This window comes from Pan paniscus, chromosome 1 (assembly GCF_029289425.2).
Source record: "Pan paniscus chromosome 1, NHGRI_mPanPan1-v2.0_pri, whole genome shotgun sequence".
Lineage (NCBI taxonomy): Eukaryota > Metazoa > Chordata > Mammalia > Primates > Hominidae > Pan > Pan paniscus.
The window spans coordinates 188441827-188464926 of NC_073249.2; the positions used below are offsets into that span (position 1 = coordinate 188441827).

Here is a 23100-nt window from a genome sequence, read left to right on the forward strand (position 1 = left end):
AGACAAGGACTTAACTATTGCCATTTCATTAATTGCTTTCTGGTTGTTTTGTAGTCTTTGGTTCTTCTTCCTGTCTTGCTGTCTTCCCTTGGGATTAGATGATTTTCTGTACTGGTATGCTTTGATTCCTTACTCTTTATCTCTTGTGTACCTATTGTAGGTTTTTGCTTTGTGGCTACCATGAAGCTTACATAAAACCATTTATAGTTATGATGGGCTATTTTAAGCTGATAACAACTTAACTTAGACTGCATTTTAAAAACTCTACACTTGCTTTTTCCCACCCACATTGTATTTTAGTCACAATTTATATTATTTTATATTATGTATCCCTTAACAAGTTATTTTACCTATTATTATTTTTAAATATTTTGTCTTTTAACCTTCATACTATGGATATATGTGATTTATATACCACCATTACAGTATTAGACTATCCTGAATTTGACTATGTATTTACGTTTATCAGTTAGTTTTATGCTTTCATATGTTTTCATGTTGCTAGCTAGCACTTTATCTTTCAGTTTGAAGAACTCCCATTAGCATTTATTGTAAAGTAGATCTAGTGGTGATAAACTCCTTCAGCTTTTGTTTGTCTATAAAAGTCCTTATCTCGCCTTCATTTCTGAAGGACAGCTTTGCCAGGTTCAGTATTCTTGGTTGCCAATTTTTTTTTCTCTACTTTGAATATATCATCTCATTCTCTTCTGGCCTAAAATACAAAATACTTCACAAATTTGCATGTCATTCTTGTGCAGGGGCCATGCTAATCTTCCCTGTGTCATTTCAATTTTAGTATATGTGCTGCCAAAGTAAGCACTAGCACTTTTTGTAATTGTGTCACCTGTTAACATATTAGCTTGCCTTTCATTTATCTGAAAATACCTATTTTATCTTCATTTTTGTAAGGTATTTTTACTTGATACAGAATTTTAGGTTGACAAGTTGTTTCTTTTTTTTCTTTTAACATTTTAATTATGGTTTTTGGCCTCAATTGTTTCTAATGAGAAATCAGCTCTATCTGGGTGCTTTTTATATTTTCTGTCTATTTGTGTTTTTTTAAGAGTTTAACTTTGATGTGTTACATGTTATTTTCTTTGTATTTATCTTGTTTGAGGTGTGCTTTGTTTTTTGGATCTATAGGTTTCTTCTTTTTGATCAAATTTGGAAAATATTTGACCAATGTTTTTTCAAATATTTTTTCTGCTTTGTAGCTCTTTTGCTCCTCTTTTCCTGAAACTCCAGTTGCTCATTTTCTCAGCCATTTGATACTGTCCCACAAGTTGTTGAGGATCTGTTGTTTTTCAACCTTTTCTCCTTCCATGCTTCTGCTTGGATAATTTCTATTGATCTATATTCCAGTGCACTGATCCTGTCTTCTTCTTTATTCAATCTACCATGATATTTTCTAATTTTTTTAAATTTCAAATACTGTATTTTTCAGTTTCTAAAATTTCCTTTTAGTTCTTTTTATAGTATTCATATTTCTTCTCAAATTCCTCATCTCTTCATGCATTAAAAATGAATACATCTTTTCCTATAGATTTGTTATTATATTTATCATAGTTATTTTTAAATTCTTGACTTAGTTCATTTGGGCTGCTACCAGAAAAATACCTTGAATTAGGTGGTTTATAGACAACAGAAATTTATTTTTCACAGTTATGGAGGCCGGGAAATCCAAGATCAAGGCACCAGCAGATTTACTGTCTGGTGAGGGACCTGCTTTCTGTGTGTGTGTGTGTGTGTGTGTGTGTGTGTGTGTGTGTGTGTGTGTGATAGAGTCTCGCTTGGTCACCAGGCTGGAGTGCAGTGGCACAATCTCAGCTCACTGCAACCTCCACCTCCCGAGTTCAAGCAATTCTCCTGCCTCAGCCTCCTGAGTAACTGGGACTACAGGCACGCACCACCATGTCCAGCTAATTTTTGTAATTTTAGTAGAGATGGGGTTTCACCATGTTAGCCAGTATGGTCTTGATCTCTTGACTTCGTGATCCACCCACCTCGACCTCTCAAAGTGCTGGGATTACAAGTGTGAGCCACCATGCCCAGCCAGGACCTGTTTTCTTATAGACAGTGCCTTCTTGCTATGTTCTCACATGGTGGAGGGGGTAACTAGCTCTCTGGAGTGTCTTTTATAAGGGCGCTAATCCTATTTATGAGGCTTCTGCCCTCATGGTCTAATCTGCTCCCAAAGGCCCATCTCCTAATATTATCACATCAGTAATTAGGTGTTAACATGAATTTTGGGAGAACAAAAACATTCAGACCATAGTAGTTCCCTTCTGCTAATTTCAATATCACGGGTTTGTCATTTTGTTTTTATCAACTGATTTTTTTTCTTGACTGGGCTACATTTTTCTGTCTGTTCATATGTCTAGAAATTAAAATTTTTTATTATACATAGATAATTTTATATTCTGTTATCTTTCTTTGAAGAGTATTGAGTTTTGCTCTAGTAGGTAGGGAAATGACCATCAAATCGCCTGGTCTTTTATGGAGTTGATTCTAAGCTTTGTTAGGGAAAGTCTATTTTGATTTTTCCCCTTAGTCCTAGGGTGAATACCTTAATCTTGGAATATGGTACTTAATCCTAGGGTGTGGCCCTTCTGGGATTTCAGTGCAAAGCTTGAGGTACTTATTAAGGCTCTCTCATCTGTTGGTATTTAAACTTTAAACTCTGCCTCCATTGTGGGCAGCTACTGAATCCTCTGCTCAGTTGTGTGTTTTGGGGTTTTTGGTTTTCTTCAAGATTCCAGCTACTGTTTCCCCCATAGACTTCTTGAAGTCTTAGCCCATACATTCAGGGTTTAGGTGCCAGCCAAGGATTTGAGTGGAATCTATATGCAGATTTGGGGGCTCCCCTCTGTGGCTGCATTCTTTCTGGGATTTCCCCCCTTCAATGTCTAACTGCTCTGGAAGACCCAATATACATCACCTGACTCCCCAATGTTACTGCAGCTTTTTGCTTTAGCTCTATCTGAAATGCCCCACCATACCACACAGACTAGGGACTGCCCTTACATGAAAGCTGAATAAACTAGATCTCACTCAGTGTGGTTCTCATCTTTCAAGGGGACCAATGCCCTCTAGTTTCTTTGGATAATTTCCCAGTAATTTCAAACCATTTTTTTCTATTTTGTCCAGAGTTGATAAATGTTATCAGTAGGAGAGTTAGTGCAATACAAGCTACTCTGCCATTACCCTAAGTTGGAAATCTCCAGGTTTCTCATTTTTAAAATGAGGATAATATCTACTTCACAGTTTTTTCCCTCTGTCTGAGAATTAAATAGGAATATATATGTGAAATGCCTGGCATGGATAGATATTCAGGAAATGTTAGTTTCCTTTCCTGTATGTTGAATTGGCATCTGCTTCCTTTTCACTTCCCTTCACTAGTCCTTGCTTTGTTCTCTGGGTCCACCCCACACAGGTCTAACTTCTTTCCCATCTGACAGTCCATTAGGGATTTGATGACAGAGATCATATCCTGTACCTCTACATCTCCTTTATCTTCAGGCTAAAAATCCCAGTTATTTCTGCCATTTCTCAGGCCACAGGTTTTCTCTAGGGAACTTGGAGTCCTTATAATGCTTCTATTTCTTCATGGAGGAATGTCCTAAACTCAAGCTCCTGGTTCTGCCATTTATAAACTCTATAATTTGAGCAAGTCATCTTTTGAGTTTCAATATCCCTATCTGAAAAATGCCATTATAATTCCTATCCAGTCTGTGTCTTGAAAACTCAGGCACCTCAAACTTTAGCCAATGGTGGTGACAGGGTCTGAGGAGATGTCTCCACCTCCTAGGTTCCTGCTGGCATTGATGGAGGGACTAGGGCTCCCTTCTCTGATTACCTTGGTGGGGGAAGAAGAGGGAACAGGGGCTATTATAATTCAGTCTCTCTCCACAAGTGAGGCCTGTGGCTAATTTTCTCTTGAATTACCAAGGGCAATCATGTTTTCCTGTTTTAGGTTTCACTTTTTCTTCCAAAAATCACTCAGCCTAGTCTCATATGTTAAATCCATATTCTTCCTATTATCACAACTTTGACCCTATTATTTGCAAAACAATGCGGGTCGTATTATGTTACATATGCATTTTCCTATCCTTCCTAACTGTCTCTGTCTGAAACACTATAATCAAATAATATATCCTCCCAAAGTTTCTCTTTGATCCCCAGATTTATTCAGGGGGAAAGGAGAGTGGTAGTGATTTGTTTATTCTCCAAATCAGAGAAAGCACTAGCAAAGATATAAGAATTCCTTTATAAAGTCCTTACACAAGTAAGTAAGGTGATCATAAAATTGATTATCCAAAGCAGTATACTTTTGAAAGTGAAAGAGGGCACTATTAATAATTACGCTATGACTGGCTGCCTCAGAAAAATTGCAATGTATGTGGCATTGTGCAACTGGGTACCTCAGGGCCTGACTTCCTGTAAAGGTTCCTGATTCTTGAGGAAAAAAATGTTTGGCAACCAAATCACCAGATACACAGATGAACAGCTCTTTTTTCTATTCATCTATAGCATCTTTCTTTCTCAGGAACTTTATTGTTGGGGAACTCACTCCACTAGTGCAAAGGATTTAGGATCACCTGTGCCAAGCCAACAGTGAAAAGGACTGATCTGGTCACTTTTGTCTGAAGCACATTCGCAGCTATGAGGCAAAAACTTAAGCTCAAATCACCTTCCTGCAAGTTAAGGACTCACTGCCCCTCATTGAGTTGCGTCCTGCCTGGCTAATATCTGTTTACTCATACAGCTCCTGCAAAAGGTCACTGCTTTCCCCCAGAGGTGCTGGTTTGCATATAATGGAGCTGCAAAGTGACCCTCCTCTCCAGTTCAATTCAGCCCCAGTCCCAGACCATGCCTAAGTTCAAAACAATATTCAAGAAATATACATGTTATACTCATCTTGTTATTTTCTGAACAAGCTGCTTTTTCCTGCCCTGCACTTTTCCACACTGCTACTGTTGTGTCTAGAGTGCCTTCCTCCTTTCTAATCCTTGCTATCTGGTAAGACTGTACTCATTCATCAAGTTCCAACTCAAATATCATGTGCTCCATGAGACTTTTCCTGATGCTCCCTCACCTCCGTTAATCTACCCCAGGTGTCAGAGTCAATTAGGATTTGCTTCTGCTAATTTAATTTTTAAAAAGCATGTCAGTGGCTTAGAAAAGATATTTACTTGTCTTTCACATAGAAGAAGTCAGAAGGTCAGTAGTCCAAGGCTGTTATGGCAGCCCTTTGATGCCATCAAAGATTCAGGCTCTTACCTTTCTGCTTTGCAATCCTCAAAGTCACCTCATGGTTCAAGGTAGCTGCTGAAGCTACAGCTGTATGTTCATCTGATAGCTGGAGAAGAAATATTAATAACAGGAGGACAAAGAGTTTTCTTAGCTATTAAGGTCCTTTTTACATTAATGTTGTGAATTACATGAAAATATTTTTCCTTATATTAAGCCAACCTTGAATTCCTGGAATTAACCTACTAAGGTCAAAATACATTATCATTTATATACATTGCTGGATACCACTTGCTAACGCTTTAAGATTTTTGCAGCTTCTCATATGGTTTTGTCAGTCTTTGGTATCATGATTATGCTAACTTCATAAAGCAGATAGAGACTTCTCTTTCTTTTTGACATTTTGGAATATTTATGTAAGATTAGAATTATTTGTTCCCTTGAATATTTGGTAGAACCCACTGATAAAACCTCTGGATCTGGAGTTCTTTTCTTTATGAGGAGACTTTTAACTATTAATTCAAACTTTAATAATTATAGGACTATTTGGGTATCTTGTTTCTTCTTGATGTTATGTTTTCTAGGAATATGTTTATTTCATCTAATTTTTCTTTGTCTATCTCTTTGTCTGATTCTTCCATCTACCATTTCTGCTGCATTTCAGATACTATCTTGAGTTTGCTCTTCCAGTAGATTCTCCTTTCAAATATAACTAGTCAACTGCAATGCTTATCTATTGAGTTTTCTATCTCAATTTTCATATTTTATTTGTATGATTCTCTGGTTCTTAAAATGTGCTTGCTCTTTTCTGCTGTTTTTGAGCATTTAACAGCTGTAGTGAGGTATAGCTGACATACCTCACTATGTCAATAATGTGCCAATAAATGGCACACTTTGTAGTGTATAATTTGATAAATTTTGACCTATGTATAGCACTTGTGAAACCATCGCCACAATCAAGAAAATGAACATGTCCAACAGCCCCAGAAGGTCACCGATTCCCTTAACCCTTCTTTTCTGTCTTTCTCACGCACCTCCCATCCCCAGGTGATTTAATTTAGATGTTTAGCCCCTCCAAGTCTAATGTTGAAATGTAATCCTCAGTGATGGAGGTGGGGCCTGGTGAGAGGTATTTGGATCATGAATGGCTTAGTGCTGTTCTCATGGTTGTTTAAAAATGTGTGGCACCTCCCCTACATCTTTCTCCTGCTCTCACCATGTAAAGTGCCTGCTCCTACTTTGCCTTCCACCATGATTGTAAGCTTCCTGAGACCCTCGCCAGAGGCCAAGCAGATATTGGTGCCTCACTTGTACAGCCTGGAGGACTGTGAGCCAGTTAAACCTCTTTTCTTTATCAATTACCCAGCCTCAGGTATTCCTCTATAGAGATGCAAGAACAGGTTAATACAGAAAATTGGCAATGAGAAGTGGGATGTTGCTATAATGATACCTGAAAATGTGGAAGTGGCTTTGGTACTGGGTAACAGGTAGAGGTTGGAAGAGTTTGGATGGTTCAGAAGAAAACAGGAAGATGAGGGAAGTTTTGAAACTTCTTACTAGGTAAATGGTTGTGACCAAAGTGCTGATAAAAATACAGACAGAGAAGGCCAGGCTGAGAATCCTCAAATGGAAACAAGGAAGTTATTGGGAACTGAGTGAAGGTCATTTGTGTTATGCCCTAGCAAAGTTCTTGGCTGCACTGTGTTTATGCACTAGGGATCTGTGGAAGTTTGAGCTTAAGAGTGATGACTTAGGGTATCTGGCAGAAGAAATTTCTAAGCAGCAAATCATTCAAGATTTGGCCTGGCTGCTTTTAACAGCCCACATTCAGAAACAGGAGCAAAGAAATGACTTAAAGTTGGAACTTATATTTAAAAGGGAATCAGAGTAAAAGTTTAGAAAATTTGCAGCCTAACCATGTGTTAGAAAAGAAAAGATCATTTTCAGGGGAAGAATCAAAGCAGGCTGTAGAACAATCACTTGCTAGAGACATTTGCATGACTAAAAGAAAGCTCTCACAGAGCACCTCTACTGGGGCAGTACAGAGGGAAATGTGGAGTTGGAAACCCCACACAGAGTTCCCACTGGGGCACTACCTAGTGGAGCTGTGGGAAGGGGGCCACTGCCCTCCAGACCCCAGAATGGTAGATCCACCAGAAGCTTCTACCCTGCACCAGGAAAAGCCACAAGCATTCAACTCCAACCTGTGAGAGCATCCATGGGGGCTACAAAACCTGCAAAGCCACAAAGCCAGCACTGTCCAAGGCCTTGGAGCTCACCTCTTGCACCAATGTGTCTGGATGCAGGAAATAAAGTCAAAGAGGTTTATTTTGGAGCTTTGAAATTTGATGACTGCCCTGCTGGAATTCAGATTTCCGTGGGGCCTAGTGTTCCTTTCTTTTGGCCAATTTCTCTCTTTTGGAATGGTAGTGTTTCAAAATAGTAGTACAATGCCTGTACTACCATTGTATCTTGGGAGTAAACAACTTGTTTTGATTTTACAGGATCATAGGTGGAAGGAGATGAGTCTCAGATAAGACTTAGGACTTTTGACTTAATGTTGAGACCAGTTAAGACTTTTGGACTATTGTTACTATTGGCAGTACATATGAAATCACATCATGTGTGCCCTTTTTGTTGTTGTTTGCATTAGTTCACTCAACATAATTATTGTGAGATTCATTTATATTCTTGTATCCTTTTTATTGTTGAGTTGTATTCTATTTTATAAATATACAAACATTTGTTTATTCAGTCACCTCTTAATTGTATTTTGCAATGTGAGAAGGACATGAGATTTGAGGGGCCATGAATAGAATGATATAGTTTGGATGTTTGTTACCTTCATATCTCATGTTGAAACATAATTCCCAATGTTGGAGGTAGGGCCTGGTGGGAGGTGCTTGGGTCATGGGAGCAGACACACTGTCCTCATGATAGTGAGTGAGTTCTTGTGAGATCTGGTTGTTTAAAAGTGTGTGGCACCCCCTGCTCTCTCTCTTGCACATGATCTCATCATGCAAGGCACTTACTTCTGCTTTGCCTTCTACCATGATTGTAAGTTCCTGAGGTCCTCACCAGAAGCTGAGCCAGTGTTGGTGCCATGCTTGTACAGCCTCAGAACCATGAGCAAATTAAACCCCTTTTCTTTATAAATTACCCAGTCTCATGTATATCTTTATAGTGACACAAGAATGGCCTGACACACTAGGCAACTACTGATCTGCTTTCTGCCACTATAATTTAGTTTTCATTTTAAGAATTTTATATAAATGAAATAATATCACATGTTCTCTTTTTGTTGTTGTTTGGATTCTTCTACTTAACATAATTATTGTGAGATTTGTTTATATTCTTGTATCCTTTTTATTGCTGAGTTGTATTCTTCTCTATGAATATACAAAAATCTGTTTATTCAGTCATCTCTTGATAGACATTTGAAATGTTTCCAGTTTTTGACTATGACAAAGGTACTGTGAACATTTACGCACAGGTTTTTGTATGAACATATGCTTTTATTTTCCCTGAGTAACTACAAGCAGAGGCTAGGTTATATGGTAGGTGGATATTTAACCTTTTCAGAAACTGTTGGCTCTTTTCAAAGTAGTTCTACATTTTGCATCCCCATCAGCAGTGTATAAAGGTTTCAGTTGTTCCAAGTCTTTGCCAATACTTGGCATGGTTAGTCTTTTTAATTTTAGACTTTCCAATAGATGTGTAGAGGTTTTTCATTGTGGCTTAAATTTGCATTTTTCTAATAAATAATAAAGTCGTATCTTCTCTTTTTTTTCTTGATCAGTCTCTTGCTAGAGATTTGTCAATTTTATGATTGTCTCAAAACCAGCTCTTGGTTTAATTGATTTTCTTAGTTGTTTTCATTTTCTATTTCATTGATTTCAATGTTGATTTTTATTATCTCTCTTCTTCTGCTTATTTTGGCTTTCATTTGCTCTTTGTTTTCTAGTTTTTTAAAGCGGAAGCTGAGGCCATTGATTGAGACCTTTTTTTTCTTTTAATATAGAATTTTAATGTTATGAATTTCTCTGTATGTACTGCTTTAGTTGAATCTCACAATTTTGATATGGTACATTTTTGTTTATATTCAGGCCACATTCTTCCTAATTTTCTTTTTTGTTGCTTCTTTAAGCTATGGGTTATTTAAAAGCATGTGTGTAACTTACAAATATTTGGGGACTTTTCATATATCTGTTACTTATTTCTTAACAACTTACTGATATTTAACTTAATTGTGAAATGAGAACATAATTTGATGACTCCTTTTAACTGTATGAGACTTGTTTTCTGGTCCATAATATAGCCTATCATGGTGAATGTTCCCTGTAGACTTAAAAACAATGTATATTTTTCTGTTATTGGGTGGAATGTTCTATATATGTCAGTAAGTTGGTTGATAGTGCTGTTTAAATCTTCTATATCCTTATTGTGTTCCTGTCTGTCTCAAAAATGTCTAAACATTTTTGAGAGTGGATTATTGAAATCTTTGATTATTGTGGATTTGTCTATTTCTCCTTGAAGTTCTACTAGCTTTTACTTTGTGTGTTTTGTTGTTCTTCTCTTAGGTGCATAAACATTTACAATTATTGCATATTATTGAAAAATTGCAATTTTTAGCATTATGAAATAATGCTCTTTATTCCTGATAATTTTTTCTGCTCTGAAATCTACTTTGATTTCAACATAGACTTTCTAACTTTTTTTTTATTTGGGTTAGCATGATGTGTGTTTTTCTAGCCTTTTATGTTTAACCTATTTGTGTCTTTATATCTAAAGTGGGTTTCTTATAGATATCATATAGCTGAGTCTTGTTTTTTTTTAATCAAATCAATTAATCTCTGCCTTTTAATTGGGATGTTTAGACCACTTAGTGTTTTTATTTACAGTACTGGGTGATATAGTTTAGCTCTGTGTCCCCACCCAAATCTCATCTTGTAGCTCCCAGAATTCCCACATGTTGTGGGAGGGACCTGGTGGGAGATGACTGAATTATGGGGATGGGTCTTTCTTGTGCTGTTCTCATGATAGTGAATGGGTCTCATGAGATCTGGTGGTTTTAAAAACAGGAGTTGCCCTGCACAAGCTCTCTTTGCCTGCCACCATCCACGTAACATGTGGCTTGTTCCTCCTTGCCTTCTGCCACGATTGTGAGGCTTCCCCAGCCACATGGAACTGTGAGTTCTCCATTATACCTCTTTCCTTTGTAAATTGCCCAGTCTCGGGTATGTCTTTATCAGCAGCATGAAAAAACGGACTAATACACTGGGTTTAAGTCTGCCATCTATTTTGTTTTCTATTTATCCCAGATAGTCTTTTTTCTCTTTTTCTTTTTTGTCTGCCTTCTTTTGAATTAATTGTTTGTTTTTATTATTTCATTTTTCTTCTTTGTTGGCTTAGTTAACTAAAACTCTTTGTTATGTAGTATTACTAATTGCTTTAGAGTTTACAGTATACATTTTTAACTTACTACATTCTACCTTTAAAAAGTATACTACATATGTAATATATGAACCTTACAAATATAATTCCATTTCTTCTCTGCCAGCTATTGTGCTACTCTTGTCATACATCTGATTTCTACATCACACCTCACAATGCGTTATTATTATTATTTTTGTTTTGAACAGGCAATTATATTAAAGATATTTAAATGATAATAGTCATTGATTGTCACCTCTTACTAGGGGCTTCTCTCAGGTCATCTTTTGCTATTCTAAAGCTACTTCTTCATGCTGCTCCTAGTTGTTCTTTACTGCTTTGCCCTAAGCCTGGACACAGAACCTTCCATTAATTCTCCCAAAGAATACTCAGCACAGTAAGAGTGCTGGGGGGCAGGGGAAGTGGGTAGAAATATGTGCAGATGTGCAAGTCTGAGGCTAGCAAAAGAAAAGAAAAAGTTAAAACTGAATATCAGATATACCTACAGTCCAATAAATCATGCCTTCCATAGAAGTCATCCCTGGCCATTTTACTTTCTAACTCCAGAATTACTAGCATGTTTCTGGGCCAGCTTACCTCCACAGATGGGAAGTTCCTTTGACCATGTCCTTCTCCATAAACTACAGGCCCTGGAAAGACTGAGATTCTCCTTTCTCCCAATCTGAGGCCTACCTCATTTCCTTCCCAAGAGATTGACAGTAAGACCCTCTATCTCCTACAAAGTAGACAGATATCCTACCTTCATTCCTAGGTTGAGGCTGGGCCCTATGACCTGGCTGGCCGTCACATGGTCAACAGTATATTTCCCAAAGACTGTATCAAATCTCCTCCAGTTCCTTTTCATAGTCTTTCACTTCCAACGTGAGATGAAAAGAAGATCAGGCATGTACATTCCTTTCTGTTTAATATGGGCTCATGATCTCAAGAGCATATACTTGAAAAAAAATACAGAGACATCTCCTAAGAAATGAATGAAGACTTTGATAAATTATCCTTTTTAAATCTATGTTTAGAAAAGCAATCTACAAGGGCCTGAACTTGCTCATGATACAGCTGATCTACAGTACTGTTCAAAACACTCAACATCTCAGTGTATATTTGAACGATGTCACTGGTTCAGTGTTAATCCATGAACGGTGAGGTGTACATACGGACCTGACATCTGCAATATAGTGTTGTGGTTCAGAGCATAGACTGAAAGGCCTCTTTTAATGGACCTTCTCAGAAAATGAAAGGTCTTCTCCCCACCCCAAATTCCTATTTCCCCGTAGAAGCAGAAACTTTCTATTATTCTCTAAATGGAAGTTTCTCAGCTTCATCAATTTTAAAATCCAGAACCACCTGCAGGTAAACTTTCAGCTGGCAACCTTAAAATCATTGTGTTTCTCCCACCATGTCAAAGTTTGAGATAGAATACTATAAAACCTTTAATAATCATTGCCACCAAAAGGCATATGACTTGAACATATAATTACTTGCTTTGCCCACAGCCTGTCCAACCTTGAAGGGTCCACTCCATATTCTACTTCTTCTTGGCTTTCCCTTTCCCTGACATGTGTCTAGACCAAATCTGGACACTTATTCAAAGGCCAGCCATGGACCAATCAAACTGCCTGACTCCAGAATTTAGAATCAGCACCTCTGGGCAATGATAGGAATTTGAGTTGAAATGTACAGTCAAGGATGGAGTAGGTTCTATGTGCAACATCCCACTCAGGATGAAGTTATAGGGAGCAGAAACCACAGGCTGCAGAAAAGGCAGGCTTGTAAGAGAGGAGTACAAAGCAAGAGACCACGTGTCCCCCATAAAGGAGATGAGGAGAGAGAAGCTGCCTCCTTTGCTAACGTCACTGACCCTAGTTGTAGACCCAGCTGCTCTCTTGCCTTGGATGCCAGGACATTCTTCCTTGTAGTAGAGACTTTTATTTTCCTATCCAATACCCATTCTTCCCTTCTTGGTTTTACGCAATGTGATAATATACATAACAAAAAGACTGTATCTCCCACCTCCCTTTATAGCTAGGAAGAGCCACAGCCTAAGTTCTGGCCAAAGAGAAGTAAATGGAAGTTGTCGGGTAGAACTTCCTGGAAGGCTCTTAAAGAGGGGGAAGGAAGCTGAATACACTTTTGGGCCCTCTCTACCCTCCTTCTAACTGCCACCTGGAGGGCAGAGTTGATGACTAAAGCTCCAATTTAAGGATGGATTCCTTGGCTAAGGATGGCAGAGGAGAAAGATGGAAGGTGGTCTGAATCCCTGATGATAGTCAAACCGCCATACAAACCCAGGACTATATACCTCGCAATTTCTTATAATGAGAAAGAAAACAAACTCTTCATGCCAACTTTGCCTCCTTGAGAGCCAGAGGCAATTGGCGGTACAGTTCCCTCACAGAGCCAGAACACATTCGGCAAATGTTCCATGCTAAGCATAAGTTTGCAGCCCATGAGCCAAGACACGGGCTCTCCCTCACTATGCTCAGGGCCTTCCAGGGTCCCATGTCCACAAAAAAAAAAAAAAAAAAAAAGGTGGAAGAGCAGATGATGACCACTTAGAACAGAGCAGAGTACTTTGTGGAGTGGTTACCCAACAGTATCAAGGTGGCCACGTGGGGTGCCCCTCCTCCATGACTCCAGGTGATTATGTGAGGCGCCTCTTCTTGGGGCTCAAGGTGGTATTCATGCTTATTGACAAGAGCACTATTATGCATAGGTGTTTTAAATGCATCTGAGAACACATTTCTGCCATCGTTGCCGGAAGGCCTTCCTTCACTGGTTTACAGGAAAGGGGATGGGGAGGTAAAATTCACAGAAGCTGAAAGTAGCATGAGTGACCTGGTGTTAGAATCCTAGCAATGTGAAGAAGCTACAATTAACGATGGAGGAGAAACTTTAGAAGATGGTAAGGAAAAGATCAAGAGACAACGAAGCCTCTCTGCTTCACATCCTAAAAACCCATAATGTTTTTTTTTTGTTTTGTTTTGTTTTGTTTTGTTTTTTGAGACAGAGTTTTGCTCTTTTTGCCCAGGCTGGAGTGCAATGGCACAATCTTGGCTCAATGCAACCTCCACCTCCCGGGTTGAAGCAATTCTCCTGTCTCAGCCTCCCGAGTAGCTGGGATTACAGGTGCCTGCCGCCACGCCCGGCTAATTTTGTATTTTTAGTAGAGATGGGGTTTCACCATGTTGGCCAGGCTAGTCTCGAACTCCTGACCTCAGGTGATCTGCCCACCTTGGCCTCCCAAAGTGCTGGGATTACAGGTGTGAGCCACCATGCCCCACCGCAAAATGTCTTTTTAGCCCTTTATGACTGAAGACTTGCACATCTTCCCACTTAATGGCTGCTGGGTATAATGGCTCACACAGGTCTAAACACGTTATATAGGACTCTCACAGATATGATAAAATTGTAGTAGAAGCCATCTGGGATACAGAAAGTACGTTAAAATAGCAAGGGATTGGCCATCCCACCAAACAGATCAGACAATGAGAATTTTCTACTATAGTTGAGAAAACTGATGTGCCATAAGCCTTGTTTTTCACTAAATGTTCAGCCACAGTCTGAAATGAAGGGTAGTTAGAATAATTAGTAGTTTTTCGTCCTTTTTGATGAATTTCTAAAGTTGTACAGTAATAACATGTCTTGAATATGCCATACTGAACATTGAAACAATCTTTTCATAATAAAATGCTAAAAAATGTAAAAAGAAGTTTGTTGAAATAAACTTGGTAGTATCTAGTAAGGTTGAACATAGGCAAACCCTGTAACCCTACAATTTCCTCATAAATATAAACCCTAGAGCAGGAGATGGCAAACTTCTGAAAAGGGCCAGTTAGTAAATATTGTCGGCTTTGCAGGTCCTAATTTTTCCATTGCAACTACTCAATTCTGCATAAATAGTGCAAAAACAGCCATCAATGATATGTAAACAAATTTGAATGACTATATTCCAATAAAGTTTACTTACAAATACAAGTGGTGGGCCAGATTTAGTCAACTGCTACTAGAGAAACTCATGCAGATGTATGCCAAAATATGGGTACAAGAATATTACTGCAGGAGCATTTGTAGTAGACCCAAACTGAAAACAACCCAAACGCAAATATCCATCAACAAGACACTACGTAAATAAACCACGGTGTATGTATCCACTGAATATCAAACGGCAAATTGAATGATCCCTATAGTACAAATAACACACTCTTTTAAGAGTCCTTGGGTGACTTTGTTGTTGTTGTTAAGACGGAGTCTTGCTCTTGTCGCCCGGGCTAGAGTGCAATGGCGCAATCTTGGCTCACTGCAACTTCCGCCTCCTGGGTTCAAGCTTCTCCTGCCTCAGCCTCCTGAGTAGCTGGGATTACAGGTGCCCACCACCAAGCCTGGCTAATTTTTGTACTTTTAGTAGAGATGGGGTTTTGCCATGTTGGCCAGGCTGGTCTGGGTGACTCTTAAAAACAAAATGTTGAGCAAAGTAGCCAGACCCAAAAGAGTACATTCTTTATGACATTTGATTTTGTAAACACTAAACAATATTGTCTAGGAAAGCATCTTAGGTGAAAAAACTGTCAAATAAAGCAAACAAGGAATTACAATGAAAGTCAGAGGCAAGGAACAATGGTGACCATGAAGGGTTTCATAGAAGGCTTTGGGTGTTGGCAATGTCCTATTCCTCAACTTAGGTAATGGTTACGTAGATACTCATTATTTTATATTTTACAGAAATCATACATCTAGGTTTTTAATCCAGTTTTTTTGTGTGTAAATTTTATAGAAAAATGTGGGGTTCTGTTTAATACTTTCCATCTATAAAGTGCTACACATGACAGATGTTAATATATAATGTCTAGTTCTCCCTGGAAAAAAAGGTGCCACTCACGGTTTTTATTTTCTGTGTAAGAGCAGGTGTCTGTCTTGCCCTATGGCTGGGAGCTAAGGTTGACCAGCAATATGAACAAATCAGAAGCATATTAGCCAGCGCTTTGTATTCATGTATTTTCACATGCATGTAACATAATTTCTTAGTAGTTCATATGCTTTTTATTTTGTAATCTGCAAAATACTAATGTGCACACCCTTCAGAAAAATGTCTGTGCATTGTTCCTGTAAGTGAAATCAGACATCGACTACATGGCATTCTGGAGTAGTTGGGGTCTGCAGCTGTCTTCCCTCTTTTACTCTGAAAAATATTATGAAATTGAGAAGTGCTATCTTTGATAGTGTCTCCTGGGAGCAGAACACGTGATGAACAGACTTCCACCGTGGAAGAGATGGGTGAGGAGGTTAAGTAAATTTTCTTTGTGTAGTTCCCATTAAACTTCAATCAGAGTTACGGAAAGAAATTTCCTCCAGGCGGCTGCGAATACAGGTATTGGTTTGACTTTAATAAAAGTCATAACTGATCTCTCTGAGGTCTCTCGTGGAATGAGCTCAGCAGAATTCAGGCAGGTCCTTGAGAGGAAAAGCGCCCACTTAAACATCGCATTATCCTAATAATCCCATTCCAGAGCTGCCGTCCCATTATTTTAAAGGTCTTCATTTGCAAATTGTGGTATTTGAAAGTTTTCTTTTTACATTATTGCAGAAAGCGGGATGGATCTTTCTGAGGGTCACACACCTATTTACAGACTCTCTCTCCTTCCAGACCAGAGTAAGGCAGCAAGGTAGAGGCTGCTTTGCACCTTCACGTCATTGCTTTAATTAAACCACCCTGTTTAAAGTAACACCTGCTTTGAAGGTAAGACTGCTTTTAATGAGCTTTATTAAGAAAGAAAAAAGAAATTCTGTCATTGCTAAAGAAGAGCCCTGGTCAAGATGGCAATCAGGGTAACATTGTCCCAAGGCATAAAACCTCATCCATTCAGTTTTTATCCAACAAATCTTTTCAGCGCGCCTGGTGTGTGTTAGGCACTTCTCTAGGCCCTTAAATATAGCAGGTATCAAGATAGAGAAGAAATTTGCAATCCAGTAAGGGAAACACCCAGGGAACAAACAAAAATTAGTAAGATAATTTCAGATAATGATAAGAAGACAATAAGAAAATAAAAGATTGGATAATAAGCTAGGTGGTGATTTGGGATGGGGGCACCAATGTAGATGGGGTTGAGGGGAGCCCCTTTGAGAGGATAATAAGTGGGTTGACAACTAATGAATGAGAAGGAGCTATCCATGCAAATATTTCAAGGAAAGGGGGTTCCAGGATGCTGTCGTTTAGATGTTTGTCCCACCAAACCCTATGTTGAAATTTGATCCCTAATGTTGGAGGTAGGGCCCAATAGGAGGTACTTGGGTCATGGAGGCGAATCCCTCATGAATGGCTTGGTGCCCTCCCTGCAGGGGCAGGAGGTGGGGAAGCAAGTGGGTTCTCACTCTATTAGTTCTTGCGAGATGGGTTGTTGAAAAGAGCCTGGCACCTCCTCCTCTGTCTTGCGTCCTCTCTTGCCACGTGATCTGCACACACTGGCTCCCCTTTACCTACCGCCATGAGTGGAAGCAGCCTGGGCCCTCACCAGAAGTAGATGGTGGTGCCATGGTTCTCATACAGCCTGCAGAACCATGAACCAAATAAACAGCTTTTCTTTAAAAAATTACCCAGCATCAGGTATTCCTTTATGGCAACATGAATAGACTAACCCACAGGGAGAGGATACAGCAATGCCAAGTTCTTGAGGGAAGAAATTCTGTGACACCAGAGTGTCCTGTATGAAGAAAGAGGGATACAAGATGCACTTCAAAAGATAGTCAGGGGGTCCTGCCTGGGCCATGGAAAGGCTGTAGATTTTACTATAGGTGCCAAGTCTGTTTTTTTAAATATGTAAATAAACATTTCTTAGGATAACGTCCAGCGTTCTTTCTGGAGTGCAGAGAAACTTGGGTGGGTGTGAGGGAAAATGTAAACTGGCCCTGAATCCTGGCTTTGCCTCTTTGCTTTTGCATGACTTTGCATAAAGTTCCCCAACATCTCCAACCCCATCTGTAAATGGGCATAACAAGTACTTTCCCGAGTAGTGGTGAGTGTTAAAGATCTGTGAACAGACTCTGCCTGGTGCTGACGCTTTGTGGGCACTTGATCATTGTCAGCAGAATCTTCCTCTGAATGACCCCATGGGCCTGCTTATCCTCTGGGGAAGCCTGTTTTTCAGTAAAAGATCATTGTTGAAATTGAGGTTAGGCCAACGATCATGCATCAAGAAAAATCTGAAGATATTAACAGACCCTGGGCAAGCAGTCTTGGTGTAGCGGAGCAGGCACTCAGTTCTGGTTCCGACTCTGCTAATCACTAACCAAATGATCTCAGGGAACCTGGCCTGCGTTTCCAAATCTGAAAAACAGGAGTAATCATCATAATTCTGGCCGTGGTTCATCCCAAGAGTTATGAGGGTTTCAAACAAAATAATGTGTGTAACCATGAGGGCTTTTTGCACAGATGAAATGTTAGCCTCACAAGCTCCTTTTGCTAATGCTTCACTCTGTTCAGAGAGGTCAAACTTCTAAGACCCCTGAATAAGTCTCGAGGCAACACTAAGAGTTGGGGAAGGAAGCAGGTGATTCTTTTTAGGCTTTACCCTGGTCTTGTTCTATACTGGAATGAAATATTCACTTACAAATTTTCTTGGGATGTTCTGTAATTTACAGTAGTCCCCCCCTTATCCACAGGGGCACATTCCAAGACCCCCAGTGGATCCTGAAACCACAGATTGAATTGGACTCCTAGATACACTATGTGCTTTCCTATACATACATACCTATGATAAAGTTGAATTTATAAATCAGGCACAGTTAGAGATTACAACAATAACTAATAATAAAATAGAACAAAGATAGCAATATACTGTAATAAAAGGTATATCTCTCTTCTCTCTCAAAATATCTTATTGTACTGTACTCACCTATTTTCAGACTGTGATTTACCATGGGTAACTGAAATCACAGAGTGAAACCACAGGTAAGGGGGACTACTATATACTCTTTTTTTTTTTTTTTTTGAAAAAGAATCTCACTGTCACCCAGGCTGGAGTGCAGAGGCATGATCTTGCCTCACCGCAACCTCCACCTCCCAGGTTCAAGTGATTCTCATGCCTCAGCCTCCCAAGCAGCTGGAATTACAGGCACACACCACCACACTCGGCTAATTTTGGTATTTTTAGTAGAGACAGGGTTTCACCATGTTGGCCAGGCTGGTCTCGAACTCCTGGCCTCAAATGATCCGCCCACCTTGGCCTCCCAAAGTGCTGGGATTACAGGCGTGAGCCACCGTGCCCTGCCTGTATACTCTTTATCAGATTTAAAATGACTTTAGTTTGATTCTTCCATCATATGTCCTCTCTTTTTGGAGGGTAAGAGATGCCATCCCGATGGGTATCCATTCTAATCCCTCTTTCCCCCATCCACCTTCCCCGCTCTTTCTCCTTTCTGCAGAGCAGAGCCCACAAACCAGTGTGCACTCTGGGCCATCCAGAAGTCTCATCAGGGTTATGATAATCACACCATCAGTAACACTGGTCAGCCCAGTTGACAATGCATGTGTCAGTGCTGTGGGCATTCCAGTTTCTTTGCCTGATTAGAAGGGGTCCCCTTCAGGGCATGGAAATTTCAGCTTCTCTTCACTTCTGACTTTTGCCTGAACAAAGGGACACAGACAAAGGAGGCATGGCTGGGGCTAGAAAGGGGTGAGGGGCCACTGGGAGTGCACCCAGGAGAGCTCAGCCTTGGACAGAAGGAGTGGAGGGAGGTCCCGGTGACAAGGCTGGAAAATGGAGAAAGTCGGAACAGCTCCAATACTGCATCATCAGATAAATCTACCTCTGCACCTAAACAGAGATGGTGACCTAAGGAGACAAACAGCTGGGCCATGGATACTTGGGTACAACAGGAGGAGAGAAGGCATGTCAATATAGAATCAACTGGGTTTTGGTTTTGGGGTGTGTGTGTGTGTGTGTGTGTGTTTGTGTTTTCCATCTCTTGCTGGCTTGGATGCAGGTCTGTTTCCAGTTCTGGAAATGAAGATAATGGTCCAGGGTGGGCAGAATTATAGAGAGGGCTGGGGTTTCTCCACAAGGGAATCCTGAAAACACACATTCTCCTATTCAATAGCTAGGACAGTCCTATGTAGTAGGGTAGAATTGATCATTATTCTCAGTAACGGGAGAAAACTGAATCCAAAGTGATTAAGGACTCATCCTTTGAGATACCATTTATGAAAGGTTGGGCCTATACTTAAGTGGGCTGGCTCCAGTCTTGTGCCTCCTGGCCAGCCAGGACTACAGGAGGCCCTCATGCCACCCACAATGCCAGCCCCACCTCCACCTCCATCACCTACACCTCAGAAGCACAAATGAGAGTCCAGACTTCCAGGAATGATGCTGACTCTGCTCACTAACTGGAAGGAGAAGAAGTGGACCTATCGCTCCCACCTATTTAAAGGAACAATTTGTACTGATTAAGAAAGGCATTTGTTCAAGTCTGCAAATCCTTTTAAGAACTAGGATCCACTTCTGTGCTGAAAAGGCTTGTGCTCAGAGCTTCTAACTGATGATAATTACTAGTCAGTTATTCTTTTGTGAAGCCCATGGGCCCAGCAGAGCACCTTGAGTGGGTGGTGCCTGCAGGCCCAACTGTGCTGGCTGGCTCCTCTAGCATCTTGCATCAGGAACTGAAAGCCTACCTGCTGGGCTCCCAGAGGGACCAGCAACAGGTCCCAATCTGATCTGAAGCCCACTTTTTTTATTTTTTTGCCAGATAAAATGCAGGTGTGCCAGATGGGACACACTTAACTAAAAAAGTTACATGTCATTTATCTGAAATTTAAATTAAATTAAACTTTCATTGGGCATTCTACATTTTAACTTGCTAAATCTGGCAGCCTTATGCACCACTGACTCCATTCCCATGAGCCTGCCTCCTGTCCTTCAGTTGTGAATGACTCCTTGAGTAAGAATGCCTTTTCTCCTCTGGACTTCCCATGGTTTGGAGGCCCCAGAATCTGTGGGGATTGGAGGAGCATAAATATAGATTGATGCCTTCTATCTGCCAGGCTGAGTACTTTACATATTCTAACTCATTTTAATCTTCACCACAACCCTCTGAAGTATGTATTCTTAGCCCATATCACAAATGAGGAAATCGAGCATCAGAGAATTTTCCTAACTTTCTCAAATTTGCTCCCTCATAAGTGGTAGGACCAAGATTTTAATCCACGCGTATGGATTCAGGGAGGGAGTGAATGCGACTCTGTGATGTCACCTCTCTAACCTCCATTTTCCATATGAAATGGGAGCTGATCACAATGATACCAGCTTTACAGGATTAAAAGTGATGCTGTGCTGATGTAATCACCCCAGAGCCTGGCACATGGTTGGTACATGAGAATGGTTTTTAGGCTTTCACTTTCCATGTTTGGTAGATCCAAAGCCATCTAGTGCCCATGGCAAGAGAGTGTAGCCTAGAAGATTCCCTTTGGCAGAAACAGCAGCTTTAGGGATGTGACAGAAGACCAAGAAATCCTTGCAGTTCTGCCCGAGTTCTGGGGCCCCTGATGATTCTGTCTCTAAATGCCAGCTGGGTTATCTATAAAATGAGGGATAATTGTGCTCAAAACCTCAGTATGTAAAGTGATGGGTTAATGGTTCCAAGGGGCTTTTGAGGTCCCAAATCTATGAGTAGTCCCAGACCAATGTGCATGTTCTCATCGGCCCTTGGGCATCTCCCAAGCTGTGTGTGCCTCATTGGAAGTCCTGGGCAATCACATCTTGTCCTGATGGGGAGGATGATATTCTTCAGCCTCCCATACAGGTGGTCCTGAACACTGCCCTTGAAACCACCTTTGCAAAATTGTAACAGTGAGAGAAATTTAATACAGCTGACTCCATCTTGCTTCTAACCTTACATGCTAACTTGCCTTTGCTCATCTCTGCAGGTAGACCAGGCTAACTATGGGAGGAATTTGGTGTGTAATTTAAATTTAAAGAAAGGATGCTAATAGTTCCTTCCCCAAAATAACTACCTCTTTATTCAGGGGCCAAAATCACCTTTATAAAACTAATGAAAAGCCACAAGCTTAGAATTATGATAGGGATCTGAATTTTGCTAACATGTAGGCATAGTTAAATAAAAACTAGTCATTGTTTTCTAACTTGCCTGTCTGTAATTGCTTACTACTCAGGAGTCACTACCCAGTGGTCATAAGATTTGTAACTTCCTCAACTGCCCCTATAAATAGCATTGTGAAACCTAAGACGGGTCTTTGAGATATTTTTCAGACTTTGCATTCCAGTGGACCAACTGATGCCACCCAGACCAGTGACCCCCACCCAGGAACTGACTCAGTGCACAAAGACAGTTTTGGTACACTTATGATTTCATCCCCAGCCCAGCCAATCAGTAGAACCTATTCCCTAGCCCCCTTCCCACCAAACAATCCTTAAAAGCCCTAGTCTCCAAATTCTCAGGAGGGGAATTTGAGAAAGAGCTCATGTTCTCCTTGCTCAGCCACTTTGTGATTATTAAACTGTCTGCTGCAACACCTGCTGTCTCAATGTATTGGCTTTTTCTGTGCAGTGGGAAAGAAGAACTTGAATGGGTTGTAACACCCTCTCCCTACCCGAATATAGCCCCTCCCACTTCTGCTATGATCTGTTGCCCAATTGGACTTCCTTTCAGAACCTACACCAACGCTTTCTGGATAAGTCATGGCCCCTGTCTTGGGGATGGGTCAAGTTCTAGGTCCCAACACCCCTTGTCAGCTCATTGGCCTTGGCCATGCTACTTGGGGGTCCCAAAATAACCAGGTAAACAAGTGGAAAGAGTTCCAGGAACTAGTGTCCTCAAATGTCTTCCTAAGCCTTCTGTAGAAACCCATGGAATGTGTGGCTTGAGAATAGTGGTTGAAAAAAACCTCTGTGCCTCAGATGCATGTCTCAGAGGGCTTCCAATTGCTGTTACTGCAGTAACTGAGCATCTGGTTGCTGAAGAAATGACAGAGAACAGGAGAAATAAAGCCCATTTCCTAGGTCTCCCTGAATGGTTAGCAAGGTCAAAATACAAATAAATAGTGTGGAACGAGGTACATAGGCAGGTTAGATGGTAGGCCCTAAGCAAATAGGGTGCTTTCTTAGCACAAGTGTCCAGAGGAAGCTTAAACTCTGAGACACAGTGCCCATGACTGTCTTGGTCATTGTTGTATTCCTCGTGCCAAGATCAGTGTCTTGCACATGGTAGGTCCTCAGTAAATATTAGGTTGATGCAAAAGTAATTGTGGTTTTGCCATTGAAAGTAATGACTCATTTAGTCATGAGTGGATGGATGGTTGGCTGGATGGATGGATGGATGGGTGGATGACATCTGACATTCAGTTACAAGGCAGCAGTTTAGCAGAAAATGTCAGGATGACATTCTTGAAGAAAG

The 23100-nt window shown here is 40.4% G+C and overlaps 1 non-coding gene across 1 annotated transcript; it reads right to left on the minus strand.

Moving 5' to 3' along the window:
• Positions 1–713: 713 nt before the first annotated feature.
• LOC112438277 (U6 spliceosomal RNA) lies at positions 714–820 on the minus strand. Its single transcript, XR_003026732.1, has one exon. It is a non-coding gene; the product is annotated as a U6 spliceosomal RNA (small nuclear RNA).
• Positions 821–23100: the final 22280 nt, after the last annotated feature.